This window comes from Phocoena sinus, chromosome 8 (genome assembly GCF_008692025.1).
Source record: "Phocoena sinus isolate mPhoSin1 chromosome 8, mPhoSin1.pri, whole genome shotgun sequence".
Lineage (NCBI taxonomy): Eukaryota > Metazoa > Chordata > Mammalia > Artiodactyla > Phocoenidae > Phocoena > Phocoena sinus.
Genome location: NC_045770.1, coordinates 25028850 through 25037805, shown reverse-complemented (window position 1 = coordinate 25037805; position 8956 = coordinate 25028850). Strand labels below are relative to the sequence as shown.

The window sequence follows — 8956 nt, the reverse complement described above, 5'->3', positions numbered from 1 at the left end:
CCTCCACTACTTGAGAATAGCTTGCTCTCCCCTCTCAAGTGGAGAGAGCAGGATTCAATATTTATTAAGTGCCTTTGTTCACCTGGCATTTAGAGGTACTAGGGGCATTAGTGCTCTACACTCAGTGAAATGCCTGGTTTGTTAGTAATTTTCCTTTGTGAAAAACAGCTATCCACAAAGATGTTTTGTTCCAATTTTCCATCCTTTTAGGTTGATAAAAAGCATTTTAACTACGTAGAAACAGAAAATGAATAGAAAGAACTTTGCGTTACATTTAATAAAAGTTTAGGGAGATCTTTGTGGTACATTAGTGAAGTTATTTGGGGAAACTTTAGCCATGTACATTGTGTTGGAGAGACACCAAGAATTCTCGAAGTTTGAGGACACAGTTGCCTTACATGTAGGCATGGTGGCAGCCATGTATATAGCAGTGATTTGGAGGATGTTGTATTAGTCAGCTCTTGCTGTGATAATGCTTTGGAACAAATCTCCCCAAAACTCAGTTACATAAATAAGAATTTATTTTTCTTGGACCTATGGGCTAGCTGCAGTGGCTCTCTTTTAGACCTCTAGATGGCTGATATTCCTCCATGTTTTGGGTCAGTTTGAGGTCTGTCCCACACAGCTTACTGTGGAGCCCAACTGTGAGGCTGCAGCTCCCAGGCCCTGTCTTCTCACAAAGTTCACTGAAACATAAGAGGTGAGCCGAACCACACAAGCCCACTTAAGGCCTCTGCAACTCATTTAAGGCCAGCATGTCTGCCCTTGGCATCCTCGGAATCCCCTGGCCTCAGGATGCAGCTTCTGTAGTCCATGGCAACCTGCGGAGAGGGGGCGGGGCTGCAGGAGGGTGGAACACCGACTCACAGAGGGTGTGGGTGTGGCCACTTCTGCTGTGACTGAACAAAGGGCAGGGGAGCAGGGGGTCCAGGGCAGGGCCCTCAGAACCCAGGAGGCCCAGGGGGGCGGCACAACATATAGGCCCAGGCCAAAGAGCGCCTTCTTGGTCTGCGCAGCAGGCCGGCCTCTCACCTTGCCACTCAGGCCGCCCTCCTACTTGAAGTGTGTGTGGAACGTGTCCGCGGAATACACCTCGCTGCACAAGTAGCCATAGGACTGGGCGTCGTAGCTTCCTGCCAGGTGGCCGAAGGTCGCAGGCAGGTCGGTCACTGGGACACACGCGGAGAGACTCCTGCCCGGCCCCCTGGCCGCTCAGTGCCCCTGCCACAGAGTGGGGGTGGGGGCCTCAAAGCAGCCTTGTCTGAGTCCCCTGCCACTAGAGAGAGTATTGGCCCAACACTTCTAGAAAATGGGGACCTTGCTGGCAATTCAGTGGAGGGACACAAATAAATCTTTGCCGACTTTCTGCTGAAGCTCACGAGGGTTCATTCCTAAGCCTCTTACAAGGTCAGCTGCCAAGGCTGCGAGAGATGAGTCAGGGCTCGCCCTCCACCACGGGGAGATCTCTGGTTAAAGCACTCACAAGGGAGTGAACCGCGTGTCCGCACCGACACGCATGGGCAAACCTCGTCGATGCGTTCTGTCTGGGGTATGAAGCCCTCTCCTGCCTCTTCCAGGCTCTGTAGAAAGCACGTGCAGAGCCTCCCACCCCACTCTCGGACTCCGCGGGCCACAGCTGGAGGGACCAGCCAAGGAACCGTGGCAGGAAGAGGCCAGAGGTCAGCAGGCCTCGGCCGGAGCCCGTCAGTTGGTCCCCCTTCACACACCACCAGACGATCCTCTTGACCTGGGCAGTAGCTGCCAACCGACCACTAAGGTGGGACCGGCATGCACTTGGCTACCTGGCGTGGCTGGGAACCCCAGGATCTCCTGGCAGAGGCGGGCATTCTCCTGGGCCGGGTCTGCGGGCGTCTGCATGTGCAGGGCCTGAACCACCTTGGCCAGGACGATCTGACACAGGTTGAATAGGCCTGGGGGGCAGGAGGAAGGAGACGTGTCCAGGCCGCACTTTCCAGCTGGGCAGACCGGAAGCCCCCTTCCCTTCCCTCGGTCCGGCCGCATCTGGGTTGGCCTGCAGGGACTTGATGAGCTTGTCCAGCAGCTCCTGAGGGATGGTGCTGCCTGTGCCCCACCAAGACTGGCAGCAGCGCCAGGGCCTCACAGGGCACGGCGCCCCTGGCCCCAGAGCCTTCCCTCTTGTTCTCATCACTGGCTGTCACCAGACTTGCATGCAACGTTCTTTTCTTTTCTCTTGTCTTCTTTACGTCCCTCAGCCATGCAATGCGGTGAAGCCCTGACACTCGCTGCCACGTCGATACACCCTGAGAACACGATGCTCAGCGAGAGAAGTCAGACACAGGACACACAGGGTGTGACCCCACTGAGGAGAAACGTCCAGAGCAGGTAGATCCACAGAGTCAGTGAGTGGGTTCCTGGTTGTCAGGGGCTGGCGAGGGGACAGAGTGATAGCTAAGGGTGTGAGGGACATTTTCAGGGTGATGAAAATGGTCCAAAGCAGTAGTGACGTCTGTACAGCTCAGTAAACTGTCCCCACATGCCCCGGTGCAGCCTGTGAGAGCATCGCTCTCAGGATGAAGGGCTGACCACAGGAAGACTGAACGAGCAGTGGGTTCTGGGGCCAGACGCTCAGCTGGCGCCCCCCACGTGGGGAAGTCACTGGGACTTGCTGAGCCTCCACGGAGGCTGGCCGCAGCCCCAGAGCTCACAGGGCACTGCGCCCCCAGCCCCAGAGCCTTCCCTCTGGTTCTCATCACCAGCTGTCAGCAGACTTGCAGGCAACGTTCCTTTCTTTTCTTTTGTCTTTTTTAAAGGCAACTCTTGAGTACTTGTATTTAACATGCAGGGAACTAGCCCTGACTCCTTGATCTAGGTCTTCCAGCCTCTAGAGCCTCGAGGACATCCATTTCCGTTGTTTACGCTGCCAGTGCCTGGGGTTTGATGATGAAAGCTGACACCGAGGGCGTCACCACGTGTGGGGTGATGTCAGTGAAAGAATCCCATGGCAAGGGCCTGCCTGAGGACCACGCGTGCCCGGGCCCTCCCCGCCCCCTGCCTGCAGCCCTGCGCCTGGGAGCAGAGCTGGTGCATCGCATGCCCGAAGTCGTGGAAGTTGGTCTCCCGCTCATTATGCTGCAGCAGGGAGGGCAGGTTGGGTGTAGGCTTGGTGAAGTTGGCCACCATGGCCACGATGGCGATCTGGCAGCTCCCATCATGCTGTAGGCAGCCCGGCTGCAGGCCAAAGCAGGCCGTGTGCCCGGACTTCCCCTCCCTGCGGAGGGACGTGGGTGGGGCCCCGCTTTCACAGAGGAGCCCCGGCCCACGGCCAACAGGTTCCCCCACGCACGCACCGAGGATAGAGGTCAGGTAGAACTTGCAGATGGATGACCTTGCCCGAGGCCACGTCCCAGACCGTTTAGAGCCTCACATCTTCGTGACACATGTTGGTGCCCTCCTCCAGGTTGAAGGTCAGCCCCAGCAGCTCCTGGGAGATGCCCAGCAGCCCGCGTGTGACCGTCAGCATGGGGAAGGACTCATTGAGCAGGTACTGGCCCACGTGGTAGCACGTCTCCTCCCCCTGGTTCATGTAGTAGTACAGGTCCCAGGCGTTGATGGGGCCGTCAAAGTGCAGGCCCCGCCTCTGGCACTCGGCCTTCTTTAGCTCCAGGATCATGGCCGCTCCTGCTCCCCAAGGGGCTTCAGCTTCTGGGCCAGCTCACCTGCGGGCGGATTGGAGAGGCTCGGCTACGTCCCTGTGGCGGCCCCCCAGCCACCCCCAACCCTGCGCCCCTCGAGGCAGAATGAAGGGTCCGGGAAGGCAGCCCCCAAGGGCTGACACAGTGGGGTCTCAGGCAGCACCACGTCCGGTCAAGGTCCGCCTGACCCCCGTCCCCACTGGGACTCGGGGAGGTGGTGTTTCCTAGGACAGTGGCCACCACCTGGCTGGTCTTGTCCACGTTCATCTCCAGCACGGAGTCGGCACGTGTGTGGAACCCCAGTAGGCCGGACTTCAAGGCGTGCAGCCTCACCAGCTCCCTGAGGATCACGCAGTTCTCCTGGAACCCAGAGAAGGAAGGCGCAGGAGACCGTGGGCCACGCCCTCCCCATGGGCCCCGGGCCAGGTCTCTGCAGGCGGGTAGGGCTCCCAGGCCACTGGCGGGCACAGCCAATCCCCCTCCCTCCTCCTCCTGGCCCGGATTTCTAGACACTTTGGTGCTGTCCTAACACGTGGTCTTTATTAACACAGGTCCTTTTGGAACCATGAACCTGATGGGCTCTAAGGCCAAGGGCAGGAAGAAATGTGGCCAGGCTCTCCAGGAGCCACCAAGGGGCCTCCCTGGTCTCAACAAGTCAAACACGGCTGCCGTGCAGACAGCAGCTCATCCCTACGGCGCCCGAACACCCAGCCCCTGGACGGTGAGACACCTGTTGCTGCAGGTGGCCTGTGGCTCGCTGATGAGGCCTGGCCCCAGACATACGCCGCCTTCTCTGGGGCCACCTCTCCGGTCTGCAGTGGGGTTCTCCTGGGAGCCCCCAGTCACCACAGGACCAGCGTGACCTGTCTGTAGCCCAAGAAGGTGGGGACACAAGGCTGTCCCCCGTTCCCCCTGCATCACCCGCGAGGCCGAGCGAGCACCAGTGGTGTCTGTGGGAAGATGAAGGGCTTATGCACAGCCCCCATCTACAGAAGCACAGACTGCAGCCACATGCGCTATGGAACAAACACAAGTGTCCATGCAGGACCCGATGTCTGAATGTCAAGGCCGTGCCTGGGCCACAGTAAGAATGTCCATCCCCCATGCAAGCCACAGAGAGGGGACGGGGGGGCCATCTGCGATTCTGAGCTCATCGGGCATCACCCCAGAGGGAGAGGGAGAGGGAGAGAAGTAGACAGAAATACAGAGGGAGAGAGAGAGAGGGAGGGAGAGATGTCTCTCCCTTCCCTGGGGGTTCTCTAGTGCAGCCAAAGCTGAAAACCATTGCATTTTGGGAGATGGGTCCTCGTGGAAGAGTTAAATAGTAGCTCATGGTATTATCGACACATATTAAAAAGGCCCCAAATCTTGGGGAGTCAGGGAGGGGAGTATGGGCTGCCTCGTAAATGATGAGAGATTGGGCATCAGAGGAGGTGCCTGTGCAGCCTGCGCCCGGGGCCCCGCAGACTTCATCTCCCAGTGATGGTCCTGGGCTGGAAGTCAGCAGGGAGGTCAGGCTGTCCAAGCATCAACGTTGACTTCAGGGCTGATCTAAAAGGCGCCTGGTGTTTGTTGAAGCAGAAAAAAGAGAAAGCAGTAGGGAGAGGATGGGAGTGGGAGTGGGAGGGGAGGGAGCCCCCCTCCTCAGCACTTCTACCTCTCTCCCTCTCTCTCTCCCTTTCTCCCTCTCTCTCTCTACCTCGCTGCCTCTCACTCTCCCTCTCCCTCCATCTCTCCCTCTGCCTCTCTCCCTCCCTCTCTCCCTGTTGCTCTTTCCCTGTCCCTCTCTCTCTCTCCCTTTCCCTCCCCCTCTCCCTCTCCCCCTTTCCCTCTCCCTCTCTCCGTCTCCCTCTCTCCCTTCCTCTCTCCCTGTCCCTGTTTCCGCACGCTCTGCCTCTACCCCTTTCCCTCTCCCTCTCCCTCCATCTCCTTCCCTCTATGGAGAGGGAAGGAGGTGGAGGGAGAGACAGAGATGGAGAGGGATGGGGGAGAGGGAGAGAGAGGGTGGAGAGGGAGAGAGTGATAGAGGGAGGGAGCGAAAGACTTCTTTCCCTCCCTCCCTCTCTCCCTCCCTCTCTCCCTCTCCCTCCCTCCCTCTCCTCCCTCTCCCTCTCGCTCCAACTCTCCTTCTCCATCCATCTCTCCATCTCCCTCACTCCCTCCCAGAGAGGGAGAGATGGAGGGAGAGGCAGAGATAAGGCAGAGGGAGAGAGGGAGAGGGAGAGCTGGAGGGAGAGGGAGAGGGAGGAAGAGGGAGAGAGAGGGAGAGAGAGAGAGGGAGAGAGAGAGAGGGAAAGAGGTCTCTTCCTCCCTTCTTCTCCCTCTCTCCTCCTTCTCCCCCTCTCTCCCTCTCCCTCTCTCTCTCCCTGTCCCTGTTTCCCTGTTCCGTTCTCCCTGGCAGTCTGCAAGAAAAGACGTCTTCACTGAGGAGAGAATGTGCTGTTCCTGCCTTCCCAACAAGATGCGGGGTGTATTAGAGATTCTGGTTGTTCCCTGAATGCACTTTACAGACTGCAGCTGAACAGTGGCCTAAGCGCAGAGAGACCTGCAACAATAACCTTCTAAACTCTCACTGGGCATTGACTGGATCTCTGTGCTCACCGCCCTAGTAGAGAAGCTAACCTCTGCAAACCCGGAGAGAGGCAGGTCTCCTTCTCTGTGGTATTACATGCTATGCTGTCTCACGAGCTCAAAGAAATGAAATCTTTGGCAACTGTTGCTTCTGGACAGGGACCACCATAACCCAAGCGGATGATTAATGTTGGGCCTAAGTCCCAGCAATGTAACCCTAGGGTTCCATGAGGACACCTGGTGTCTCAGTGTCCAGAAGTGCCACACTGACCCCCAGGGTGGCTATAAGCATTTTCAAGGCACGTACAGCTCAGAGTCTCCCAGAGTTGCCAGATTTCCTTTAATTTATCCGAGCACAAGGGTGGAGATGTTCTTGGGGATATGACCGTGTGCTTTCTCTTGGAAAGTTCCTTTTTGGAGGGGGTCAGAGGCGTTTCATCCTAACCCTGTCAGTGTAGCACTAGAGTTTCTTACACTCACGTCCCACTGAGCGTTGTTCCATGCACTTGTAAAAGCAGTCATTGTGTCGCTCCATCACGTGGCAATCAATCTACAGGGTGTCAACGGGATTCGAAGGAACAAAATTTCAGGAGGCCTCATCACGCATGAGTCTCGAGAAGAACTGTTGCCTCTTGTTTCTTACCACCACAAAGGAGTTCTGTGCACCGTCTTGGTTCCTGGAGCGTGAGATACACTCGAAGTGTGGATGCAGTTAAGTATACCGGGGCAGACATCTGTTCAACTGTTTCTCCTACCATAACTACCAACACTGTCCAGAGGGCACTGTGCTCCAAAAGAGTGGGAGTGAAGGCCGACCAACCAGAGCAATGGCCTCTTTACCCTGAGAGAACTTGGAAGCATTTCCTACACTCTTGTAAAACTCGGTTTTGTGCAGGATGTTCGGGCAGGCTGTGGATATTGTCCACGCAGTTTGGACGGGCGCTGAAAGGCAGGCGAGACCTGCAAACCTACCTTTCCTAGCTGGCCATGGAAGCAGCGGTTACCACTCTGCCCCATGGCAAAAAAAGCTGAGCTGGGGAGGATTTCGGACTCCACAAAGAGGCATGCTTTTCGTGCAGTTAAATGTACGTGTTTCGGGCTTCCCTGGTGGCGCAGTGGTTGCGAGTCCGCCTGCCGATGCAGGGGACGCGGGTTCGTGCCCCGGTCGGGGAGGATCCCACATGCCGCGGAGCGGCTGGGCCCGTGAGCCATGGCCGCTGAGCCTGCGCGTCCGGAGCCTGTGCTCCGCAACGGGAGAGGCCACAACAGTGAGAGGCCCGCGTACAGCATAAAAAAAAAAAAAAAAAATGTACGTGTTTCTCAGGAGCATGTTCTGTATGTCTTATTTCTCCTCATTTAGCGGTGTTTGGCGCCTCTCGATATGATCTACACCCTTGAACGCAAGAGCCTTTCACGGGGCCTTTGGCAACGGGATATCCATAGAAGGAGAAGGAGGCCATTGTTTCCTCCCATCAAGCTGCAGCTCCTTTGTGTTTCATAGGAAGTAAGACAGAATGAATGGGGACACACGGAGTATATTCTTTAACACGTGTACGGCATTGAGGGAAGGGGTCATTTGAACGCTATGCCAAACTCGGTGTTCTGAAAAGGGGTAGGAGTCCAAGCCTGGCAGGCTGTAAGAAAAGGCTTCTCAGTCGCTGAGGGAAGGTTCTGTTCCTAAATAACAAGGTGCGGGAAATTGTAGAGTTAATGGTTCTTCACTGAGTGCACCTTACAGTTGGAAGCTGAGCAGTGAGCCAATGGCAGGGAGACCTGCAACATGATCTTGTTTTTTTCATCATTATAGCAGCTGTTTGACCATTTTTATTTTTTAACATCTTTATTGCAGTATAAATCTGCTATATAACAAAGTGAAGCACATACATATACATATATCCCGATATCTCCTCCCTCTTGCATCTCCTTCCCACCCTCCTTATCCCACCCACTATGTGGTCTCAAAACACTGAGCTGATGTCCCTGTACTATGTGGTTGCTTCCCACTAGGCTACCTATTTTACCCTTGATAGTATATGTAAGTCCATTCCACTCTCTCACTTCGTTCCACCTTACCCTTCCCTCTCCCCTTGTCCTCAAGTCCATTCTCTCCATTTGCGTCTTTATACCTGTCCTGCCCCTAGGTTCTTCTTAACCATATTTTTTTCTTTTTTTTTTAGATTCCATGTTAGCATACGGTATTTGTTTTTCTTTTTCTGATTTACTTCACTCTGAATGATAGACTCTAGGTCATCCACCTCACTAAAATAACTGAATTTTCTTTCTTTGTATGGCTGAGTAATATTCCATTGTATATATATGCCACATCTTTATCCATTCATCTGTCGATGGACACTTAGGTTGCTTCCATATCCTGGGTATTGTAAATAGAGCTGCAGTGAACATTGTGCTACATGACTCTTTTTAAATTATGGTTTCTTAGGGTATATGCCCAGTAGTGGGATTGCTGGGTGGTATGGTTGTTCTACTTTTGTTTTTTAAGGAACCTCCATACTGTTCTCCATAGTGGCTCCATATCAATTTACATTCCCACCAACAGTGTAAGAGGGTTCCCTTTTCTCCACACCCTCTCCAGCATTTACTGTTTGTAGATTTTTTCATGATGGCCATTCTGACTTGTGTGAGGTAATACCTCATTGTAGTTTTTTTTGTGTGTGTGTGTGGTACGCGGGACTCTCACTGCTGTGGCCTCT

At 55.0% G+C, this 8956-nt stretch overlaps 1 pseudogene; it reads right to left on the bottom strand.

Annotated features, from left to right (window-relative positions):
• Positions 1-740: 740 nt before the first annotated feature.
• Positions 741-6780, bottom strand: LOC116758280 (annotated as a pseudogene).
• Positions 6781-8956: the final 2176 nt, after the last annotated feature.